General features: G+C 39.9%; 1 protein-coding gene and 1 long non-coding RNA gene across 2 annotated transcripts in view; one reads left to right on the plus strand and one right to left on the minus strand.

Moving 5' to 3' along the window:
• Positions 1–25819, minus strand: part of CNTN1 (contactin 1) — a 228760-nt gene that overhangs the window by 111440 nt on the left and 91501 nt on the right. The gene's annotated exons all lie outside the window — the stretch shown is intronic.
• On the plus strand, positions 18167–21241 carry LOC135414760 (uncharacterized). The gene is made up of 2 exons (XR_010430819.1): positions 18167–18510; positions 21107–21241. It is a non-coding gene; the product is annotated as an uncharacterized LOC135414760 (long non-coding RNA).

Raw genomic sequence — 25819 nt, forward strand, 5'->3', positions numbered from 1 at the left:
GTGCCTGAGAGTATCATCCAAAAACTTCTTGAACTCTATCGGGCTTGGTGCTATGACCACTTCCCTGGGGAGCCTGTTCCAGTGCCCAAACCTCCACTGGGTGAAGAACCTTTTTCTAATATCCAACCTAAACCTCCCCTGACACAACTTCAGGCCATTCCCTTGGGTCCTGTCACCACAGAGAAGAGATCAGTGCCTGTCCCTCCTCTTCCTCTCATGAGGAAGTTGTAGACTGCAATGAGGTCTCCCCTCAGTCTCCTCTTCTCAAGGCTGAACAGACCAAGTGATCTCAGCCGCTCCTCATATGGCTGCCCCTCAAAGCCCTTCACCTCCTTTGGATGCTCTCTAATACCTTAATATCTTTCCTATATTACAGTGCCCAAAACTGCACACAATATTCAAGGTGAGGCTTCTCCAGTGCAGAGCAGAGCGGGGCAATCCCCTCCCTCAACCAAATGGTGATGCTTTGCCTGATGCCCCCCACAACATGCTTGGCCCTCCTGGCTGCCAGGGCACTGCTGACTCATATTCAACTTGCCATCAACCAGGACCCCCAGATCCTTTTCTGCAGTGCTGCTCTCCAGCTTCTCATTCCCCAGTCTGTACATACATCCATGGTTCCCCATCCCAGGTGCAGAATCTGGCACTTGCCCTTATTAAACTTCAAACAGTTGGTAATTGTTCAGCCCTCTGATCTGTGTTGGTCTCTCTGTGGGGCCTCTCTGCTTTTGAAGAGTCAGCAGCTCTTCACAATTTAGTGTCATCAGGAAACTTAGTATACCTTTGAGTCCTTCATCCAAGTAGTTTATGAAGAAGTTGAAGAGTGCTGGCCCTAAAATGGAGCCCTATGGCATGTCACTGGTTACTGGTTGCCAGCCTGATGTTACCCCTTCACTACCACCCTTTGTGCCTGACCTGTGAGCCAGTTGTTCACCCATTGCATGACATGTTTAACCAGTTGGATGCTGGACATTTTGCCCAGAAGGATACTGTGAAAGGTAGCATCAAAATCTTTACTGAAATCCAAGAAAATTACATCAACTGACTTCCCTTGGTCAACTAGATAGGGATTAATTTATTTATGTTCTGTAACTTTTTTTAATTACCAAAAGTTTTAATATTAAGAATCTGCATAAATAACTCTTAGAGCAATTTATCACCCATCCAGACTGCAATTTTGGGAAAAATATATGGATGCCCTATTTAACTTGAGATCAGACAGGAAAACACCCTCATCTGAACATCTATTTGCTGACAATCATTTGAGGTTCTGCATTTTGGGGAGGCAACACTGCTGGACTCAAGTCTAGGGAACTGATGCAGTTTACAGTGTGGAAGATCAACAGGAGCCTGACGCAGTCTTTACACACACAGACAGGCACAGGGGCTGCCCACACCATACCGCCAGCTCCCTGAGGTATACTGCTGTGCCATTTTGTGATGTGTGGTGTAGGCATGCCATAAATACTTAATGTCTAAGCACTAACTAATATTCATACAAAACAGATGGGTTAGAGGAGGTTCCAAATGCCTGAAGCTCTTTTTTGGCCTCATCCTGCTCCTGCATGGAGTATCTGGCAGCTGTACTCTAATGTTTTCATTTGTTTTGAATTAAAACTTCTCTCTGCTCTTGTCCCACACATTTCTTTTTTTCATACTCTGCTTGTGGTCCTCTCTGCATATGTGCCTGTTTTAATGATGAATCTGCTTGAGTAAGGTAACCTGCATTCGGCTTACCCCAATATTTACCAGTGAGTCCAGGGAGGTTTTTTCTAAGCAGCACTTTTGGTGCTACTTTAATCTGTTACCTTGTTCTACACTACAGTATGCTACAGAAATCCTCTTTTAATATGGCCTCTGAATTCAGCTGATGTAGTTAAAATAATTTAACCTCTAACGATTGTATTACTACATCTCATGAACTGTCTAGCTCTTTGAGCTTCTTTAAAAAAAGTTAAATCCATCTCAGAACATTTCATTAAAATCTGAAACCATTTAATTAAAAAGAAAAATAGAAAGTGAAGGCAAAGTCCTTAAATGACTCATGTATATGCTGCACATATTTGTGGGAAAGTGTGTGTATACACACAGACTTCAGTACCACAAATCTAGAAGATGAATGCAAAAAAAAGAAAGACTGACTTGCCTGTTCTCTGATCTGATTTATCACACACATTATTTAAATCTGGTAAGTATATTATCTTGATTCACTATCATAAATGAGTATTTCTATTAATACTTAATAAGCCACAAAAAAGCCTTTCTGACCACTGCAACTTAGGGTTACTAGAACTAAAATTAAAGTGAAAATATTTAAAGATAATTGCATGCCAATAAAGTACTGAAGTTAATTTTTGACCTTTTTCCTGTGGCATTTTTTTAAACTGAAATGCAGAATAAGTTCCATTTGTATGCTGTGACTTCCTCCCCAATGTCCATTTAAACTCCTTATGAGTCCTCCAGTCCAGATGTTTCTTTCTCTGATTTAAGTTAGACAACCATCTCCTTATATTCTCAACCTTGTATTCTAAGCAAATGCTAATAACAAGTAGCTCAAAGCTGAAAAGTAATTAAATTTATTTTCTATTAGTTTTTCACAAGCTTCATCTGCTTGTACCAAATACAACATTTGCCACTGCAGCCAAGGCTGCACTACTGCTGTGCTTGGCTACACCAGCAGTCCTGATAACCGGAGAAATCTTACTATTGGGTCACGCTCATCTCATTGCCAAGAGGCTTGGATGAAGAGCAGATTCTGGAACCTGACAGAAAGACAATCAAGAGGTTTCCTGCTGTCAGGTTTCCTGACCCACTGTAATTTTATGCCTGTCCAGCTACAGAGGCCACTAGACCTGAGTCAATTCTATATAAAATCTAGAACTCATTCGTATATAAAGAAGGCTGAGCAACAAAATCTAGATTTTTAGAAGAAACTGGTTAGCCTCACTAAACAAACAGTTCAATCAAAGGATGACTTCCTTCAGTTTAATGACTGAACTACAGTAAAGTGGACACCAGGAAAAAACACCACTATATTCACATTGGACAGAAACCTTCAGAAGGTTGAAAAAGGTCCAGCAAATTGAAACAGATAAAAAAAAGCCAGCACTTGTGCTATTTCAGTACAAACAAGACGGCCTAACTTGCTCAGTTCTGAGTGAATGAGACGAGCAACTTTAAGACTGTTCTAGACTTCAGCCTCCAGAGGAATCTTTAGCCCACAGGATTTTAATTCTTCTCTGGTTCAGAGGAGAGAGGGCCCTTTCTGGGGCCATTCTGCTCTGGACTCCAGAACTGTGACAAAGCAAAATACCACAGCGAGGGCTCCATCAGATAGGATTTTTGCCTGCTCATCACAAAACATGTTTGATGAGCTTTCAGAGCCATGATACACAGGGTAGGCTCACACATGCTTCTTCATCAGTACACCTAATGTCACCAGAGCCAAGTGAACCTCAACAGAAAAATCTTAACAATAAGTATCCCATAAGATGCCTTACTGAGTTTTACTCAGATTAAACATGACAAATACTCCAGCTGACGTCACTGTCTTGAAGACATTTTGTTGATCTGTGATTATCATGGCCCATTATACCATGTGCTCTCCCATCAACCGTGTACTAGGAGAACAACAAGCAAAAGCCAGACTGTTCCTGCTTGTGCTTTAGAATAGATGACTTCACAACACCTGAGAGCTGTGAGAATGAAATGCAAGTCCAAGAAGAGGTGCTAGTTTCATACCGATATAATGTTAAGGACTTCAGCAGAGTTACTTCTGGTCTGGACAAATAAAAGTGGGACAGACTATTACTAACAACTTCTCTTAACTGAAATCTTTAAAGATATGCTGTTCCTAACAAATTCCCCTTTAGACTCTCATGCACCTACAGAAAGGCAGGGACAGAAGGACAATAAAAGAACTTAAAGTCTGAGTCACTAAACTTGTCATGCTGCACTAAAGTGCACTAGAACTAGTCATCTAATAGAGTACATTCAAACCGTGGGTACTGGATCTCTGTACAGCAAAGTCACAGAAGAGCCTGAGGATAATAATACTATCCCTGAGAGACAAGGCAGAAGGAAAGACTCGGTTTGGTGCCTGGGCATGCTGCCTTTTCATGACTCTCATTTAATATGTAGCGGTAGTAAAAAAACCAGAAGAGCAACAAAATTTCCACTTCTGGGCATATGATAAAAAGTGATGAAATGTGCACAAGCACCTGATGAGAACAGGGATTGTTGCAAGAAAGCAGACTTCCCAAATAACTCTTCAGAAAAGTATCTAATACCAGGATTAGTTTTAGAAAAATAAATTGGCTTTCCATAGAATGAAATCTATAGCCATGAAAGGAGGAGGATTCTGGAAAAAATCTTCCAAAGAAGGAGTCGGAGCCAACAACTGTTCTTAAAAATGGAGATATTTTTGAAAGAAGTTAAAGAATAGAATGCTTTCCTTATTCTACAATCCTGTATTTTTAAATAAAACTACTACTAATAAAGCACCAGAAAACACCATGTTCAAAAGTAAAGTAACAATTTGAATACAGTAGCATTTTATGTTTCTAGATTTCAATTACCATAAGCCCTTACACAGACATCCGCTGTTTTCCAGATTGCTGTGTCAACCTCCATCCTTACCTACTATTCAAGTAATTACATGGAGGTGTTCAGCTTCAGTTCAAGATCAGCTTGTCATGCATTGAAGGTTTTAGAGGCCTAAGGAAATTATTCATGTCATAATGAAGTGTAACCCCATCATTCTTCAAATAATCATAATGAAAGATTAACCATGAGAATCTGACTGCGCCTTCCTGCAGTAAAACTGGCAGATGGGGAACAGAGGGCACAGGAAAACCTGCAAGCTTCACGTCTGGGTCTTTTTGTAGAGAATTATGGCTTGGGAGGGTAAGCCCAGGAAGCAACAAAATTGGTACATAAACGATCTTCTAAATTTCTGAGCTATGAATTGACATGGGCTTACAGTTTAAGGTCTTCCTCTGGTTGGTCTCCTTCTTCTCCATGCTGGCTGCACAGCCCACAAGCAGCCACAGGACACACTTCTGGCATATGTTAATAAGGTGCAGACATAGAGAAATATTATCTCAGAAAAAATTCCTAGAAGATTTAGCATAATCGAGTTTACCTATTGATTAAAAAAAATAGAGTGGTATAAACATCCGTACTTTCAGCTGAATATTTTGGGTTGCTTCTCAATATACTGGTGCAATGTAAGTACATGGACACAGTCAATCTGTTGGAACATCTTCTAAGGAGCTAATTTATCTTAATTATAGCAAGTATGCAGGACAACCTAACATATCATCAGAAAATTTATGTACGTAACATAATAGGCCGCTGTAAAGTAGTTAAGTGAGGACTTGTTAATTAATTGATTTACAGCTATTTCTCTATTAACTAAGCTAAGAAAATAACAATATTTGCAGTTAACCATTTCTCAACTAAACAACAAAAGAAAATTTTCAGTGGGTTTTTTTGCTGGTCCCCTTAGATAAAATATTTAATTTTCATTTCAACATTTTAACAGTTTTTATTTAAATTATATCCAGCCAATGTTAAAATCTAAACATAATTTTAAAATTAAGTGCTGTAGAAGGTGATATTTAAGCACAGTGCATAAATCCCATCCTTTATCCTTTTTGGGTAGAGAAAGAAGAGAATTGCTTGCGGAATATTAAATCAGCCTCAGTTTTATTAAGTATATATATCAAGAGAAATTAAGAGAACAAAAATTGTGATTCTTATGGTGTAAAGCCTTAAAGATGTTCAGCACTTAGCTCTCAGCCTCATCATGAAAAACTTATAAAAATCAACCAACTGTATTTTAAGTAGACTGATCTACATTGTATGAATGTTGCACACATTAGGAATATTTTCTACTGAAATTAGCAGGGAAAACCTTAAAGCTAAAATTAAAACTCTTAAAGTTTTAATTTATACCAAGCTATCAAAATATTAATAGTTTTAAAATTAACCAACTGTAATCTAACTTGAGCCATTTCTGAATTGTCAAAGAAAAAAACATTCATCCATTTCTATTTTTTAGGCTGTTTTTACCTGTGCTAACACATATGAACCAACAAGAAAATCTTACTGGACCATGGGAAAGATTTAGATGAACCAATTTGCTTCACATTTTCCTACAGAGTTTGCCTATGAGATATATACTTTAAAAAGTGACTGGGACTCTACACCACAACATCTCAACTCTCAACTATTGAGACTCTCTAGTTACATTTTTGAGGGAACACAGATCAAAAAAACACATCTTGAAGATGAATTTAGGTTTTGTTTACTCAAAAGTCACACACAAGCATGTCATATGGTTTGATAATGAACAGAACATTAATTTTATCACCTTTCAGGTCCTCTGGCCATTCCAGATCTGGGTGGCATTCCCAGAGTCCCTCACTCCAGTGACAGAGCACACCACTGGGCACAGCTGTCTGCCAGCTGTGGCCGCACAGCACATCTAACTGAGTTTGCAACCTGCAAAAGTGGCTGTAGCTACTAGACAAAATTAAGTGACTCGGTAGAATTTTTTACAAATCCAACCACTTGCTGTTCATTAATGACAGTGCAGAAATTTGATCACATCAGCAAAATGTCCATACCCTGAAATTTAACTTTCACTTTCAAACTTGCAATTCTGCTTAGAAATCCCTCACCTCTGTCTGCATCACTTCTTCCCCTCATATTTTACTTAGTAATTATTTATAAATAATTAATTTATTTAATTATTTCTTGTCCTTTTGGCTTCCATAAACAAATAAATACACGTTATTCTTTAGTTTATATACTCCATCTGGTATGTTCCAGCACAGACATCTCAGCAGAATTCTCTCTCAATAATTAGGTACAGTGAATGGGTTATATACAGCCATTGCCAGCTGAGCTCCACACAGCAAGAAATACTGACAAAGATGTATAGAATGTTCACAGAAAAGACTTCTGACATCTTCCAGTGCTGGAGAAAGTCATTAAAATCAAGTATACAGTTATCATTTGTGCTACAGGAAAGTCATAAGGCTCACAGCAAAGGCTAAAAAGCTGCCGTTCTGGATACAACAAAAATTTTAATCAGGTTTCCTAAGCACTTTATTCCAAATAGGCAAGATTAATAAACACGGAAAGAAGGAAGCACTGCTACTTTCATATTAAATGTGATGAACTCAGGTAAAACAAGATGCTTAGCCTTTTTGATTTGTCCTTCATTGCAAGCGACAGAAGAGCTCAGTCCTGGTATTTACTCCCTATGATAAATCCTCTCTCAAGAAGGAGCCATCGCACTGCACAGCCACATGGCAGCTACAGTAAATGACTTGATTCACAGTGTCAGGCCACTGGGCAGGCAATGAGTCTGGTTTCACAACTGGTAATGTCTTGCAACCAGTCTCATTTTGCGATTAGTCCAAGAACTGCTCTCAATCGCTCCTGCCTCAGAAGTTGTAGCTAAAATTTCATTTAATATAAGTGAGAGGTTTTGGATGTGCACAAAAATCAGGCTAAGGATAAAAGGGCACTAAAAATGGAAACTACTGCATTGAATTTTTCTTTTCACCACTGAAAAAAGATCTTTAGTGTTTTTTCCAACTCTCACCATAACTTTCACCATTTAAAAGAATTTAACAAACAAATTATTAGTGCAAAATAATCACATTTATATAAGCCTCAACTGTCAGTCTGAGAGAAAACAAACATGGCAAGTATAGAAATGAACTGTACACATTTACTTCCCTTTTTCTTTTCCTCCTGACTCCATTACAAATAGCTGGCAATACAAGGAAGTCTGTAATTCATGGTAAGTTGCATGCCAGAACCAGGAAAGCAAAATCACCTGAGAAGTCTCTGCAGGCACAGCAGAGACACAGTAAAAGAGAAAAACTCTTTAAGAGTCACCTTGAAAAGTACTGAGGCACAGCATTCATCTCCACCATGGGGAACAAAGCGGAAGTGTATTACAGCATCTAAGACACATTGTAGGAGTTAAGAGAATGAAGTTTCTCTGGGAAAGCATATATTTCCGTTTTTAAATTCTTTTATCTTCATACTTTCCCTGTTTGAGGTAGTTTTGACACAACTGTCTAAACTCCCATTGGGCTGAAAACAAGAACAAGGACGTGTCATGAAAATGCTTTTACAAGCATTTGAAGAGAAATACCAGTTCAAAGAGAGACAAAACAAACTCCTGGTGGGCGGGTTAATCAGAGGCTACTCAACACCCACCAGCTGGCTCCGGATCAGGGATACTCTGAGCAGCTGAAGGCTGGAAGCTGGGGAAGTAAAGCAGGGGAAGCATTTGTTGTTAGCAACTGTTCAAGGTAGGATGCTGGACTAGGTCTGGTCCAGTATGACCATCCATATGGCCTTGCATTATGCCACTCAACAGCTCTGTACCATATCCACTTACAGCCAAAATATCGCATGTGACTGGCCAGTCCTGGGTGTCTCAGATAGGTACAGATGCTCTGTAGGAAACATGGCAGCAAAGTAACCCAATGTTACCAGTTCTCTGAATACTATTAAATGCTTACTTGGATGCAGCCCTTGGCAAAAGTTCATTACCAGCCTCTGGAAAATTATGTTTCTCTTTTTTCTCAACAAAAGCCCATTAAAAATCTTTGTGGTCTGGATGGTTACCAGGCCACCAATGGAATTCTGGTTGCTGTAGCCCAGGCAGATCTTTCCAACACAAACAACAGGTAAAAGGAGTCTATATTTTATGCTGGATGGTGCTCAAGTGTTTGGCATCTCCTTCTCTAATACACTACCTCACTGCTTACTAGATTTCAGGTGAAAATTAATGTAGTCTTTTATTTTTAAATGTGTCCCAAATGGAGATTCAGAGGAGCAGATGTTGGGGGGGAGGGGAGAGGGGTGTTTCCTAGATACAGCTTCACTATAGCTCTAGTAGTACATTTGAGTATTATACTTTCATGCACAAGTGTGTCTGTGTCTATTCCAATATGTACTGGTTTATTTTATCTGACTCCATGTGAACATGTCTATTTATTTTGTAGAACACACAATGTCTAGGAGGATTTTTTATTACTTACTCTATAAGATTACAGCAAACAGAGCATTACAAGAAAGCAAACAAAAAAATCCTCAAAAGGCAAACCCCAAAATTATGAAGATGAATCTGCACTGTAATTCTACTAATAAGTGACAGAAGGTGCAAATCCTCTGAAGAAACTATCACCAATGCCAGGAATAGTAACCTTCTGATTTTGGTCTGTAGTTTTGGCTTATGGCATAATCCAGAAGGTCCTGAGGAGTCTGGCTATATCCCAGCGGCCTGTGATCCCCTGCATATGGACAGCTCTACTGCCCAGAACCTCCACAGCACTGCACACGGCAGCTTGTTTGTCTGCCAGCCACACCACTGGCACAATCTGCACCTTAACACCTGAGAACAACATGCAGAGTAAAACCATGGTGTATCTGACCTGGTAGTCCTGCCCCTGAGAGTGCTCAAGCGAATCTGTTCGAGGTGCTATAACTCCACTAGTTCCCCAGAACACTCTCTCCTTACAGAACTTTGGGATTTTGGAACATCCCACATCAAAGGCAGTGCCTTTCTGCCTAATAGCCTTTAATGGATTGCTACTCTGCAAATTTGTCTCATCGCTTTCTCAGCCCATCTAAGAATATTTTGCACTTGTAGCAATAACACAAACAGTTTAGCCATTTCTCAAATGAAAGATACATTCTTTTGCTTATTCTGAAGCTTTCCTTACTACAGAGCAAGATTTGAATGAAATAATTACAAGAAACAGCAACACTCATTCCCTTCTGCACACTATTTGTAATATTACAGAGCTCCCCTCACACTGCTCAGCCGTCTTTTTCCAAGGCTAAAGACACATACTTTACATCTATGCTATTTCATTTGTTTTGAAAAGTCTGGTTATTACACTTCACAACAAAATTCTTCCTATTTTATATTTCTCGCAATGTCACATCAGGCTTTCTCCTCTTAGGAATACCAAAGAGCTAATCAGACTAGATATGAACAACTGGAATATAGAAATTGTATAAAATGAATCAAGCACTTCTCACTTGCTGTATATAAGCTGATGGCCACTAAAATACTCTAAAAAGAATATGTAGATGATTTGCTCTATATGGGTAAAATTCAGGAAGAAAGTGCTACAGTCTACAAGAGCCATTTTTGTAAAATGTACATGTACATATACATGTCCTCTGCTGTAATCAGTGTCAGTTCAGGAACCAAACAGATCTGTAGGACTTAGCCAAAATACAGTTGGAAAAAGCTAAATTCAGTGCCTTGCATTCAGCAGTGAGCTACTATTTTTGAGGCAGATCCTGTCCCCACCTCTGCATGTACAGCTGAAACCCTGCTCACAGAACTAGGCCAAGCCCTGGGCATGTGAGGAAAAGTATCCTTCTCTTGGCAAGCAGAAATAAACAGCAATGGAGTATTCCCAGTGCAGAAGATTGCTGCATTTTCTTGCTTTCCTAGGATCAAGAGAGGACATGGAACCTCCACAGAAAAACTTTACATGGATTTCCTTACAAATTAACCTGCCTTTATTTTGAGGCTGTATTGAGGATTGCATTCACTTGTGTACTGTCATCAGCTTAAAGACCCATACATTTTAGAAGACTTTCCCTGAAAGTGCTAGAGTTCTGCCTTCAGTCGAATGACATGCAGTATTATTTAGGACTGGAAGAACACAAATGTCACTCCAGTCTTCAAAAAGGGCAAGAAGGAGGATCCAGAACTACTCAGTCAGTCAGCCTCACCTCAGTAATGTAAAGCTGATGGAGTGCTCCATTCTGGAGCACTTCTCTACCTACATGGAAGACAAGAAGGTGATCAGGAGTGGTCAGCATGGCAAGTCATGTTTACCTTACTAAAGGTAAGTCATGTTTGACCAACCTGATTGCCTTCTACAATGAAACAACTACCTTGATGGATGAAGGGAGAACAGTGGATGTTGCCTACCTTGACTTCAGCAAGGCTTTCAACACTGTCTCTTATGAAATCCTCACAGGCAAACTTAAGAAGTGTAGGTTGGATGAGTGGACAGTGGGATGGATTAAGAACTGGCTGAGTGGCAGATCCCAGAGAGCTGTAATCAGTGGTACAGGGTATAGCTGGAGGCCTGTCACTAGTGGTATTCCCCAGGGTCCAATACTGGGCCCAGTATTGGTTAACTTACTCATCAATAATTTAGATGGAGGGGCAGATGCCTCCTCAGCAAGTTCTCTGATGACACAAAGCTGGGAGAAGCAGCCAATGCCTCAGAAGGTTGCACGGCCCTTCAGAGGGACCTTGGCAGGTTGGAGAGATGGGCAGAAGAACCTTCTGAAATTCAACAAAGGTAAATGCAGGGTCCTGCACCTGGGGAGGAACAACCCCAGGAACCAGCACAGGCTGCAGGCTGATCTGCTGGAAAGCAGTTCAGCAGAGAAAGACCGGGGGGTCGTGATGGTCAATAAGCTGTCCATGAGCCAGCAGTGTGCCCTGGTGGCCACGTAGGCCAATGGAATCCTGGAGTGCATTAGAAAGAGCATTGCCAGCAGGTTGAGGGAGGTGACTCAGCCCTGGTAGGGCCAGATTTGGAGTGCTTTGTGCAGGTCTGAGTTCCATAGCATCAGAGAGAGAAGGAGTTCCTGGAGCAGGTCTAGCAGAGAGCTACTAAATTGGTCAAGGGTCTCTTATGACAAAAGGCTGAGGGACCGGGCCTGTTCAGTCTCAAGAACAGGCAACTCAGAGAGGACCTTGTTAATGTGTATAAATATCTAAAGGGTAGGTGTGAAGAGGATGAAGCCAGGTTCTTCTTGGTGGTGCCAACCAATTGAGGCAATAGGCAGAAACCGATGCACAAGAAGTTCCACCTGAACATGAGGAAAAGCTTCCTTACTGTGTGTGTGACTACTCACTGGAACAGACTGTCCTGAGAGGTTGTAGAGTCTTCATCACTGGAGGTATTAAAGAATCATCTGGACACAATCTAGTGCCATGTGCTCTAGGATGACTCTGCTTGAGTGGATTGGACCAGATGACTCACTGTGCTCCCTTCCAACCTGACCAATTCTGTGATTCTGTGATTATCCCTTCAGCACCTTCCCATTAGGATAAGAACTCTTCTCTCCTATTTAGTGAATTAATCTACAATTTCATATGGTACATGTGAAACCCTTGGGAGGCTAGAAATAGACTGAATGATAAATTTATCTTTCTGGATTTTTCCATGCTTCTTACCACTAAAATCATGAAGAGAAAATACACAGGAGAGTATCACACATCACTGGTGTCAAATTATTAATTAGCTAAGTCTCACTTTTCCATTGGGAAAGCTGCCTGCAGGTTTCAGAGCAGCTACGCAGGCTAGGAGGACAGGAAGACAGGAGGAGGTGACACTCTTTCCCAGTGTGTTGAAGCTGCCTAATAAGAGGATGAAGTGCTCAAGCTCAAAGGCTGAAATTTCACAGTGAAAGTGAGGATGACGTGCCCCAACCCAAGCACTGATGCTTGGGGTGCTTTGGGGTCCGAGGTTAGTTATCACTGCATGACCCCTGGAACAGGAAAGCAGAGGAGACAGAGCAGAAAGAGCAGGTTAGCTCCACAATGAGGACTTGAGAAAGGAGGAGGAGAGAGAAACTCAGCAGGAGCTGATGTACTGTTTTTAACTTGGTGACTTAGCTCTGCTGGAGCGTGTTTCCATGCCCACACCAGGCATTCCCAGCAGGTTAAGCAGAATCTACCCACGCACAGCCTGCTGGAAAGCATCAAGTGCTTCGCTAGTAAGAGTGATGAAAAATGGGCAAAACGTCCACCCACCACTCCTGGAATTCACACAACTCTGGCTTGCATAGGTGCCTTGTTCCGAGGTGCTCTGGGAATGTACATATTTAGCCACAAAGATGGGTAGTAACTAATAAGCATTTCTCTAACACTAGCAGCAAACATACCCTCTTTTCCTTCTCCAAATACTTTTCAACTGGATGCTGCAAATCAGGCATGGGAAGAAGGAAAGAAAGGAAAAATCAGATCAGGAGCTCCAAAAAGTAAATAGCAGAGCACTCCTACTTCCATTGCAGCATGCACTTCTGGTAAAGACAAAACATTTGAACCCAGTAAACCAGTAAAACTATTATTTTCTTCTGGAACAGTAGTAGAACTATACAACCATTTTCCAGTAGTTTCCACTGCTTTAAGCAGAGTATAAAACCAATAATGAAACAAAATGTAGAAGTAATTCTAAAAAATGCAGCTATGATCAATACAATGCTACATTACCATCAATAATGTAGTAATGTCTTGAAAATCCAGTTTGGGATTTCTGTCTGCCTTAAGATAAAGAAGCATTATTTATGCAGGTTAACATCCCAAAATCCCTTGCCTTCCATGAAAAATACCTGCATAACTCCCAAAATACGGTGTTACTGAAGGCAAGAAAAAAGATTTGAAGCTATCGTGTTGGCAGCAATAGCAAACATAAAGATCTGGAGCTGAGTGTAACTCATAACCAGTTCAGGTACAGCTCCTATTCATGGCTTGTGACCTCTGTGGACAATGTGCTTGCTGGGTTGTCTGAAACCTTAGCTGTAGGAGGAAAGCAGCAATGTGTTAAGGCTTCCATTGCCAATTGACATTGAGGCCCATGAATCCCAGTGCAGGGAAGCAGAGGAGTTTACATTTCTATGCTACTATTTCTATTCATACTGAGCTTTGTTTTGAAGTGTCTGATTCATGCAAGATGTAATAATCATATAAGAGAAGATTGTGGGTTGCCTGGACAAATCACAATTTGTATAAATGTGATTCTGCAGAACCAAATATCTGATCAATAGCATCAAATCTCAATCAATGCTATCAGTAATTCATGTACTCCTCATTTTTGATCTTAGAATAATAGAATCATTTAGGCTGGAGAATAACCTATCCTAAATTACTATGAAAAGTTGGCAAAGCTGTGAGGAAACAGGCTTCACTATATTCACATACTGCATGACAAAATTGTCAGTTATGAGAGCTTCAAACTTTAGGTCAATAAAATAACAAAATAAACCTCCAGTTACTGCAAACAGACTACCCTGGTAAGATGTGAGAGAGTCTGGAGAAACTCTTGCTTTTCCTTGCAAGGCTTTCCCTTTTCCATCCCAAGCCCTTTTCCTTCTGCATCCCACTGAATGCAGAAACAACAGCAAAAAGTTTCTACTGGTTTCATGTCCATTAAACTACATGTGAGTGTAGCAGAAAGCACCCAGTTTAAGTTACTCTAAGAAACATGTTTTCTAAATGAAGTAAAAAAAGCAAAATGAAGCAGAAATCCTTCTGATACCTCTGTCCCACTTGGCAAGAAAGCTGTCTGCCAGTTCCCAGCTCACAGCCCTTGGCAGTTTCCCGGCTGAGACTTCTCCCTAGGGCTGTCCCTGAAAGTTTCTCACCAAAGAACTCAAGGGAACAGCATGCTCTGCCCCAGGAGGAGGACAAAGACTGACCAAATTCGTGACTGCTCTGCAGTCATTCCTTGCAGTTATGAAATCCCACTCATCCCAAACTAAGAGCATTTTCTAAGTGGACAGTCTTCCAGATCTGGAAAGTTAAATAAAGAGCAAGTTTAAGAAGAGCCTGGTACCTACCCCACCATGAAAGTCTACACTGGTCCCTGAGAACAGTTGAACCTCCCTCACAGAGCCTACGCTAGAACCTGTAACAGGCTGAATACTAGGTCCTGAAATTTCTAAAGCACTTTCTGGTGGTGGTCTCTAACATGTAAATTCATTATTTTTGAGGTCTAATGAGTTAAAAGATTCAATTTTTTCAGATGTCAAGTGTTCTCCCATAAGGAAATATGGCCTATGCTTTCCTAAAGTGTCTCCTAGGTTACTAAAGTGATCATGATTACCATAACCAGATATGTACACTTAATAATACAGGTTTTCATTTCCATTGCTTAATCCAATCAAATTTTGTATTTTATTTCTAACACCATTTTCCAGTCAGTAACAACTGGCATAGAATCACAGAATCATAGAATCAACCAGGTTGGAAGGGACATCTGAGATCATCAAGTCCAACCCTTGATCCAACACTGCCGTGGTTACTAGACCATGGCACTAAGTGCCACATCCAGTCTCAGCTTAAAAACCTCCAGGGACGGAAAATCCACCACTTCCCTGGGCAGCCCATTCCAATATCTGATTACCCTCTCTGTAAAGAATTTCTTCCTAATATCTAACCTAAACTTCCCCTGGCACAGCTTAAGACCGTGTCCTCTTGTCTTGCTGATAGCTGCCTGGGAGAAGAGACCAACCCCCACCTGGCTACAACCTCCTTTCAGGGCGTTGTAGAGAGTGATGAGGTCTCCCCTGAGCCTTCTCTTCTCCAGGCTGAACAACCCCAGCTCCCTCAGCCTTTCCTCATAGGACTTGTGCTCCAGTCCCTTCCCCAGCCTTGTTGCTCTGCTCTGGACCTGCTCCAGCACCTCAATATCCTTCCTGAACTGAGGGACCCAGAACTGGACACAGTACTCAAGATATGGCCTCACCAGTGCTGAGTATAGGGGAAGAATGAAGTCTTGTGATGCAAAACTGCTGGCATTCACGACGTCAAGAGCACAGCAAGACTTTTGGAGTCTGCTGGGCTTCTCTACACAGAAGTAAACAGATCAAAGATAATTTATTTCGCTCTGTAACATGTATCTGATGAGTAAGATCATCGATCCTATCCCTTTGAAGGGCTCAGGGTGGGAGATTGGTTGCTGGGCTGAACAGGAATGAATGTTATGGTCAAGTCAGATTCCAGCCCCCGGAAGGAACAGCCTGTCTTTGAATTCCCGTCCTGAAAGGACTGCAGATTTCTGAGCCATTATCTTAATGTAGTATACCTGCTTCAAATAGTGAGCCTTGAGGAACAGATTTTGCTGTCTTACGACTATTCTATTTTCTGCCACACTGTTCCATCAGTCCTTTGTGCAGTAGGCAGGAGGAATACCTTTACCAGACTCATGCTTTCAGACACTACATTAATTTTTAAAATAAGGAATGAGATGTAGCTCAAAAATCTCAGCTGAAAAATTCTAAATAGTTTCATGACCTACATTAATCAATGAATTTATAGCCTCCAGCTCAAAAGGCAGGTGAATAATTATTTTTATAAAGTAATCATTAGTGTGCTAGACTTTTTTTTAGTAAAAATGCTACTAGTAGAAATCCCAAGACAAAGGCTTCTCTTATCAGTTTCTCCTAAGAGACTAAAAACCTCATTTCCAATGTACTGAAATATTACTGTACTGTGAATAATGTCTTCAGCAAATGGGATAGAGGAGTTTCAGTTCTCTTGCCGCTCAGCTAAGTCAAATGAGTTTTTGGTGCTATCAATGAGCGATGTTTAGCAGAATTCACCTCTGTCATTCCTTCAGTAAATGCTAACAGAAGGAAAACATGCCCATTCTCAGTTACTGCTGAAAAATCAGTACTCAGGGAACAGACTTGTTGAGTAAGCGGGTATTACATACAGACAAGCATACTGTCATATTTTACTGTTAATAAGCACTAGTAAGTATTTGCAGGTTACATGCTTAAAATTATTCTATGCAGTTATTGATTTTTAAGTGTCTGAAGATGTATTCAGTCGATCATAGCCAATCTGATTATCCTCATTGATCACTTCTCCACCACAGGAACGACTAGTAATAATATATAACACGGTGAATTACAAGGAAAAAGTCTACTTTTTACCATGTTATTAATAATTTAGAAGCATGCCCCTCTTTCCAAAGATATATGCCAAAGTATTTCTTTATTGCTAATCTCATATTTTGCTATTTTTGAAACAATTCCAACTGCATGATAATTTAATGTGAATTATTTCCCATTATTAATTCCTCTTATTAATAAGCATTAATTCTTCTTTCTCATTACAGTAGCAAATGAAAACCAATATCGAGCAGAACAAAATCAGTAAGATATGGTAGAAGGCATCAATTCTCAGATTTCAAATGTATTTATTACAAGACAATTTTCCAAAATTAAGTCCAAGTTGGTTAAATTTGCAAAGTTGCAATTTGAGAAAATCAAGTACTCTAACTGAATCTTTGATATTATAATGAGAACAAAATAGACAATATTCCAACAGGTTATTAATGGAGGCTTCTGTCCACAATAAGCTGCTTTTTTTTCTAATAATATCCCTTACTAATAAGATACTTGCAAATCTTCCCTTCTTAACCCCTTTCTCTGTATAGTACCTGGAGTTATTTATTGGTGTTTTAAATTATATAATTACCCAGTTATCTGAGGAGATGGGGGAGAAGAACAACAACAGAAACTTCTGCTCTTTCTCCAGTTACCTGTATTAACAGCAAATAGTTGGTGGGTTGCCTTTGTTTTCCTGGCTTTTAATTAAAGCTGTTTTCTCTGTAGTGATTAAAATATTTATGTGTGCTCCTCTGAAAATCTCAGCCAAAGAGGCTAAAGATCATAGTCCTTAGTGAATTTCAAGGGACACTGGACACCTCTCTCAAATGCCTTGGAAAACCTTGGACATTATTTCTCAGAAAATTTTAGTATTTCCACTTCTTTACCATTTATTAATATATCTGTTTCTTCCTTAAACACAGGTAATTTAAGTATCTCCGTTTCAATGGGAAAAAATGAGGCTGTTGTTATAAGATTAACATCCACCTATATCACTGTGAGTGAAACTCTGGTGCCTTTTATTTATGCTAGTCAAAGAAGGTAAGCACTGAAACAGCTGAGCCGTATTTCAGTAAACCACATGTTCTGAATTCAGTATTTGAATGTGCAACCCTTAGCTGTACACGTGCGTCATTCTCTCTCACAGAAATACATTTCCATTAGTTTACTTGCTTTTCATGATACATGAAGTTACACATTCCCTAATTAACCAAATGAAAGGAGTTTAGGAAGTTTTTTTCCTGCTGTGAGTCATTCCCATTTTTATATCTGTTTTCATGGTTGAAAGCCTGCTTAATCTGCAAATTATGCATTTCAGGTGATATTTTGTGACAGAAGCAGAGAAAATAGAGTCAATCCTCCATGGCAAGTGAAGAATGACTAACACATTTGCAAGCAGCCAGCTACCATACACATATTTCTTGATACTACTGCGTGAGCTCTTCAGTTTCGTTGCTGCCATGCCCCTCTGGGTTCCCAGCCTGGAGTTCACACGCTCAAGAGTGCGTTTGCACTCACCACAAGGGAGATGCAGTCTTTGCCAGGGAGGATTTTTAAACCCCCTCTCCCTCTGTGTCCCCTCTAGATGCTCCCATTTTCCTTCCCTAGGCTTCACCTCGCTGCAAGAGCTGATGTGGTTACACGCAGGGGGCCGGTGAGCACCTCCCAGCTCTGTGCTGTGACTCAGCATCTCACAGACCTTCAGGATCCCAGGAACTCGCACCGCCTCTCCTCACCGGCTGAGCTTTCACTCCGCATCCCCGACACGGTGAGCTTTCCCCAGCACGGGAAGGACTAACCCCTGGAGATGAGCAGGTGGGTGCAACTCGCACAGAAGCTATGCGTACCCACACAGAAGGGTGGGTTCAAAAATGCCGCTTCAGCCTGAGGATTGCTTGACACGTTTTCAGTCGAGCAATACTAACAATGCCTGATCTCTGGTACGGTATTTTTCCAGCTGATTATTTGGTAATTAACAACCAAACACACACTGTTCACTGAGACAGGGCTCCATATGTGTGTCTGTGCAACATGGCATAAAGACTCAGAGATCCAAAACTGGCCCGTTAGGTTTTATTAGATGCAAATGCAAAATAACAATGTAAACTCAAAATAAAAAGGCATTTATCCAAGAAAGGGTAGCAAGCATCCTGTTGTGACTGCCTGTAATGCTTACTGGCAATACCTTGCTCCTTCAGAGCAAACAGCTTTCAGGTTTATTAAACTAGCTATTTCTCAATATTCTGTGACAGTATGTCTCTTTGAAAGTAACATCTTCAAGTTACTGAATGCAGAAACTAAAGCATTTGCTCTTTTTTTCCCAAATATGAAAACCTACAGGTGCAAAAAATATTAATAATATAGATTTTTTTCAAGCATTTATTGTGGTAAATAACTTAATAGAAAAATACTGTAATTTAAGTTATATTTTTTATAAAGGTGGCATCTTTACTGTACATCTATATTGGTTAGATCATTTTCTTGATTATATCCTAACTTGTCAATTGTGCAAATTAAAAAATGTAGAATGCTTTTAAATTTTTTTAAAATTTCCAGCAAATTCAATAATTAGAAACAACTGTATTTATATGTAAAATTTCTGAGAGTACATAGTTTTCTAAAGGACAGTAAGGACAGGCTTGTCTACTGAATGAAAGCCCAGACTTTTATCCAGAATGTAACAGCGTGATCATCTTAGTTATTTACAGGACAGACAAGCAGTAGATTCTGGGACTCATTTTCCTGACACACATTTTACTGTAGCTTGCAAATGCTACAGAAAATGTACAGACAGAGGAAAAAAAGTCAATGAAATTTCATTGTCATTATTCAGTCAGGACCTATAATGAAGTAGATCATGCTATTATACTGATCATATCAGCGACTGTCCTGCCCCTCCCCACAATGCAGTCATCTATAGCAGACAAAAATTGGTCAGAAATGCACACTCCTGAACAAACTGCAGGATTCAAACACAGTTTTAGTCTCAGCAATACTTAAACAACCATTTAAAAACAATCAGACTAGTAGGATCTGTGCAGCCATATCCATCCGAGAATCCTGACTCTGCATTCCAGCACAGGTATCTGAGTCAATGAAACCACACTGCATCATCATAATCCTGCATCAGCATATTCCCTCTTCTGCACTCGAATCCACAAATAAAAAATATCCCTTTTTACCTTAGACGGTGAATTCCTCCTTGTCCTTTTATTCATAATAACTATTCCAAGTTTGTATCTTTGAAAAATACAAGGATGGTTGTACCAATAAACTTCACAGATTCTCTCCTGCGGCAGAGAGCAAATTTAAAAAAAAAAAAAAGAGACTTCAAACTGTGACCTCAGAGCAGAGTACAGCCGTTAACATCCCTTGGCCAACCTTCAGTAGAAAGCAGGTTAGACAGCAGGAAAACTGGCTCTGTAAATGGCTGCAATGCTTTCAAATCAAGCATTCTGTGCTGTAAGCTCAGGGATTTATATCTTCTTAAATAGGCCGTCCCACTCAATGCTGCTTGTGTGCATGAAAATATGAAGCATTTCACTGCAGTCACTTTATGCAAGAAACTACCCCAGTCATCTTTACAACTTCTGTCACTCTGCTCTGAGACTAAAGAATGAGGACAGCATGCATAATTCATGCATTAAAATCTTCTGTGCACTTCCTGCAGCAACTGTTACATCCAGTAATGGGGTATCGATCACCTCATCGCTAAAACAATCGGGGTTGGGCAATTGCTTTGCTGCAAGAAACAATATTCCATCCAAAACAGGATGCAGACACAGGTTTCCCCTCTGCAGCACTCAAGCCTAACTCCAACATACATGGTGTGGCACTTACATATTGCAGAGTGTTTAATCTGGACTCTGCATTTCTCTGACCTCCAAAAAATGCTGCGTTATCTGAGCCTTTTATTTAAAGTCTGTATTCCCTGCAGGCTGTTTCTCCTTTAACTCTATGCAGCCTGAGAAGCAAGTATGCTTTCCTAACCCCATGTACAAAGCACAATGGAACACCAAAAGCAAAGGGTAGATGTAAAAGCTTTCTACCCCATGACACATTCTTTGCCCCATATAATACACTTGAACCTTGTTTGTATCAGGAAGATGAGTCCACTCTCACTTGAATCCTTTTGTTACAGTGCATGTATTATATTCTATCTGCACAGACACACACACATGCATCATTTTTGTCTCGCACAACTCACATAATCTGTACCTGCCAGATCAATTAAAACAACGTCCCAGAGTTTCTACTTCTTCCCACAGATCAAACATCTTCAGCCTTTTCAACATACTCCTTTTTCTTGCACCCCTGTCAGTCAAATAAGCTTCGTCAACAGTGTATCAACCCTGTCTTCAGCCGCCTCTGGGCATTCCCAGTCTCTGACATGTCTTTTCCCCATACACAGGAAAACCACAACTGCCACCATTTCAGAAGAAAAAGATGAGAAATGGAAGATGGACAAAAGGAAAACACTAGAGCCATGACTGAGATGAAACTCCAAAGCAGTATTTAAAAATAAAACAACAAGAATCTTTGGTTACCCTGGTTTTGAAAAACAGCATAGTCACTGGTGTGTGAACCACAGAGACCTTTAGTTTCTTGAAAGCCATGGAATTACTCCTATCCTTGACAGTTTCTGGGTCTGATCTTTAATCACTAAAATACATCATCATCACTAAAATAAAGAATTGTTATTGAGGTTTGATAACAGATATTCAAGAGGTTAGTAAGACCTATAATAATTATTTCTTACTAGGGTCAAAGAAGGTACAATTGGCAAAAAAAAATTCTTGAGAGAACTGCAGCATGAACTGAGACACTCCACATATTGATGAAAACCTGAATCTAACCTATTGCCTGTCCTGCAATTGTATACACTCAGAATCCTTGCAAGTTAGTGGGAAATTGCCTGGAGTGAGCAGGACTTGGCATACGGACTGGAAACTTGAATGAATAGAGGCTTTTTCAGCAGAAAATCGTGAAGAAATTTTTCTTGTTTTGTCTCACCAAAGCAATCACCTTTGAGTACATCCAGTGTCTACTGCTTTCCCTTATGCTAAGACACGCCCATATATTTCAGTGAGCTGGCTAAGAAATTACCATATGTCTTTCTGGTATGTCCTTTCTCAACAGCTACCAAGTCTATAATATAACAGCAGTTAATCTCTACTTTGGTTTACATCAAAAACAGCAGTTTAGTTTGTCAAATTCTTCACCCATTACTATACTGAGTGTTGAGTCATAATCATCTCTGACAAGCATTAAACTAGAAGTTACAAGGCATATCAGAAAACATGATGTTCTGACCCTGACTGTTTAATTAATCAGATTAGAATGGGAAGAAACCTCACAGAGATGAGATTCGTGTCCCAGGTCATGCAATCCCCATAAACTCACTCTAGTCTTACTCTAATCAGTTTTAAGTGGGAAGTTTACTGGGAAAAAAATGCTCATGTAGGTACTGCAGACTGGCTTGTCCTACATTTACCATTACAGTGGACCTGTACCACTTCTTCCTATGTTGGGACTGTGCTCCAGATAGATGTCTAAATTTGACAGCTAGCAGTGCATGTCCACTTGAAAGTAAGATGCCCATTCTCTGTTCGAAGTCTGTCAGAACCTGTTCAGCTGTCCAGCTCATGTGGTCTGTTTAAGCATGAGTTGAATCATTCCCGTCTCCATGGACTCTGTAGGTTAAATTTCTGCCAACTGAGATCAGACTGTAGACATGTGAATCACATGTCAATATTAACATGCAGACCACTCAATTTAGAGATCTCAATCTGTCACTGTATCCCCCTTGCATGTGCTTTAATAAGAGTATTTCCCTGGCACAGGGCAGAAGACATGGTAATTTTGTGAACAGGATCACTTTGTTGTCTCCTACTCTCCCTATTAAAGCTATGTTTGGGGTTCCATAAAGCCAATGTGCAACTGCTTAAACCTGATTTCATATGCCATGACAAAAGTGCCATATTGGACAGTTTTCTCCAGAATATGAATTTTGATTGTTGATTCAGAAAGAAACTAACTTTCCATATTTTATGAAGAGATAAAGTTAAATTACACATCAAATTCAGAATTCATATTCCTATTTGAAGTTTGAAATGGAAAACATCTTCATGTGGTTGCCACTGGTATTGTATCACACTAGTTAAATAACTACTTTCTGTAGAAAAAGACATTTTTAAAATTTCTGAAGTCTTTGCCAGGTATTTTGGAATTTGTATGCAATCTCATGGGTTCCTCAAAGGAAGACTCAGAAGCTCTGGAGAATAAAGTAAGTCTTCCCTCTATCAGAGAACTTCAAAAGGAGCACAGACAATAAAAATAGAAACTGGTTCCATTTTCTTTGGAAGACCACAAAGATAAGAAGGGTTTTACTATTTAGAAGGGTAAGATCTAGAATCTGGACAAATTAGTGTATTGTTGAAGTTTTGCTGAAGTCAGCAAAGACAAATATGAATGTTGTAGGTGTATTTCATTATATTGAAGTATTGCTTATGTATTTCACTGTGCTAGACACGCATCCCCCAAAAAATCTGACAATCCATGCTGATAGAAAACTTCTATACACAGCCTTCTCTGTGTGTTTAATTGTATTTTTTAGCATCCCCTGAGCTGCTAGTGATGAAAAGCAGGTAATGAAAATGCCCTGCTCCCCTTGCTTTATTGCTCCCGTTCCACACTTCTAATATAAATGGTTGTATGAGGCATTCACATTTACTATGCCTAAGTAGAAGTCAGAAACCCACAAGCATAAATACAAAGATTTATTCTTCATCATGAATACCAGTTTCAGTACAATAGACACAGGCTCCTAGTCCTCCTGGCACATTACCCCTTCAAAGTAGAAACTCCAGACTTGGGAACCTTCCATCCAATTTGGAAGGGGAAAGCGCTCATGGCCTGTATGGTTTTAAGATATGCAACACAGTGGACTGTCAGGTATGCTTAATCACAGGATCCTATTTGTAGCAGAGTGTATTCTGAAAGCACAAAACCATTTAATGCAATCATTTCTTATAGACATCTTACAAATCTTGATTTAATTTCAGTAACTAATTTTTCAAATCCCACTGTTTCATGCACCTGTTTCTACTATTCCTTTGCTATTCTCCCTTACTATAATCTAACCTCACCTGTGGTTCACAGACTCATAAAATCATTTAGGTTGAAAGATCCATGATATCATCAAGTCAAACCATTAATCTAGCACTTCCAAGTCCACCACTAAACCATGTCCCTAAGAACCATCTGTCATCATCAATATCTTCCTCTTCATACACTGAGCAAAGCCCCCGTTCTTCCACAACTAATTAATTCTGTACTCCTTCACATTTGCTAGTTATAAATCTCTTATTCTACCATTTATTTATCACATCCATAACGACTGTCACTTTCTTTACTCCAGTGTTCAAATCCTCATGTCCCTACCTCTTTCCACCTGCCTATTTCTCCAACAGAAATGTGACATTATAGCAACTTGATTTTTGCTTCTTCCTTTGCTTTCCCTTCCTTTCCCTACCTCATCCCTGAAGAAGAGAAAATGCTTGTGCTCCTGATATGTTCCACTCTCCTTAGAGCCACAGTCATTTCAGAGTTGCACCATTCCTTTAGAAACTTCTATTTCCCTGCCCCTGTCTGCTTCATTCTTTTCCCGTTCTCAAAGGAAAACGTCCTCTCTCTCTTCCTTTCACAAAGGAAAAAACTCCCTAGTGTTTCCCTTAGCCTCATTCGCTTTGGCAGCCACCATTACAGGTGGTTTTCTTGATGCTCTGTAATAGCTTTAAACTACTGCATTAAGTTCCTCTCTTCCTTTCCTGATAGCTTTTACCTTTTGCACTCAAAATGTAGGACCTCTTGAAATCTCTAGCATTTGCAGTTATCCAGATCTCAGGAAGTGGACTCATTTTTCATTCTTCCTGACATGCCAACAGTTTTTCATGGATAGGAGTTTCTACTTTTGAAGTTTTGGCTGCCATGGCACAGTCTTATCCTGATCTCTCTAACTGTTGCTCTGGATGTCATTCAAAAGAACAATTCATGCTTTCTTCTACGCTTTGTGGAAAATTTTTTGATCTTTTTTCCTTCTAAACTTTACTCTGTTACAATATCATCCATAAACACTGTGTCAACTACCATCTCCTCTTTGGATGCTACACCTCTATTTCAATACTACCCCACACTTTTCAAATTGGTATCTCAGACAGTATTTCTGATACTGTAAATTCAGGCATCAGCTTAAGGTCCACACAGACAAATTAGAGTTTTTATTAACCGCCCCCACAAGCTCATCCTGCCAGATCCTTCCTGAATCACTGTGCACAGTGGCACCATCTAGTCCACCATTTAAGACACCAGTTTAAATGTCATCTCTAACCCAGACCATCCTTGGGTCATCAAATCCACACCAAGTCTTGCAGAATCTTTCTGTACAATATTGCTCATAGATAAGCTTTTAATACGCACCTAATTAACACCCTCGTCCAGATCCTCTTCATCTCAGGACTAAATATATCCAAAATCTTGTCCTCTGGCCTGGACAAACACAGGAACTAATCACAGTGCTGCTTAAAAGACCATTCTTCTGGTGCATCACCCTGATTGTGTGATCTCTCTCCTTGCCTCCCTCCACTCCTTTTTTTGATATGTAAAATACAAGCAAGTTCACAGTGGCTTCCATGTACCACCCTCATTATTATTCTCACTTGTACCGAAAAGGCAGTTTACAATTAGTCTGCAAGTTCATTCATTAGCCCCTTGTTAAATTTTCAGTCAAGTACTTCTGTTCTTCCTCCCATTATACTTCATACTTCGAAAGAATTCTCTGCAATACCTGCAAAGTCACTGCATTGCTCTCCTTCAAATCCTTTCTTAAATCTTGTTTGCTATGATAATTACAAAAAAAGTTGACAGCATGCAGGCTGCTCAGGAAAACTGAGAACACTATCCTGAATGGATGATTTTCTTTCACTCTTTCTTTGCAATTCCCCATCTGTCTTTGCCTTTTATGTTATACTTCCACTCATAACTACTATGAATAATTCTCACTGGGAGAGAGACAGACTTTCTTTTTTGTTCAAAGGGCTCTCTGATAACTCTGACCTTTCAGCAC

This window comes from Pseudopipra pipra, chromosome 5 (genome assembly GCF_036250125.1).
Source record: "Pseudopipra pipra isolate bDixPip1 chromosome 5, bDixPip1.hap1, whole genome shotgun sequence".
In the NCBI taxonomy this organism is placed as follows: Eukaryota; Metazoa; Chordata; class Aves; order Passeriformes; family Pipridae; genus Pseudopipra; species Pseudopipra pipra.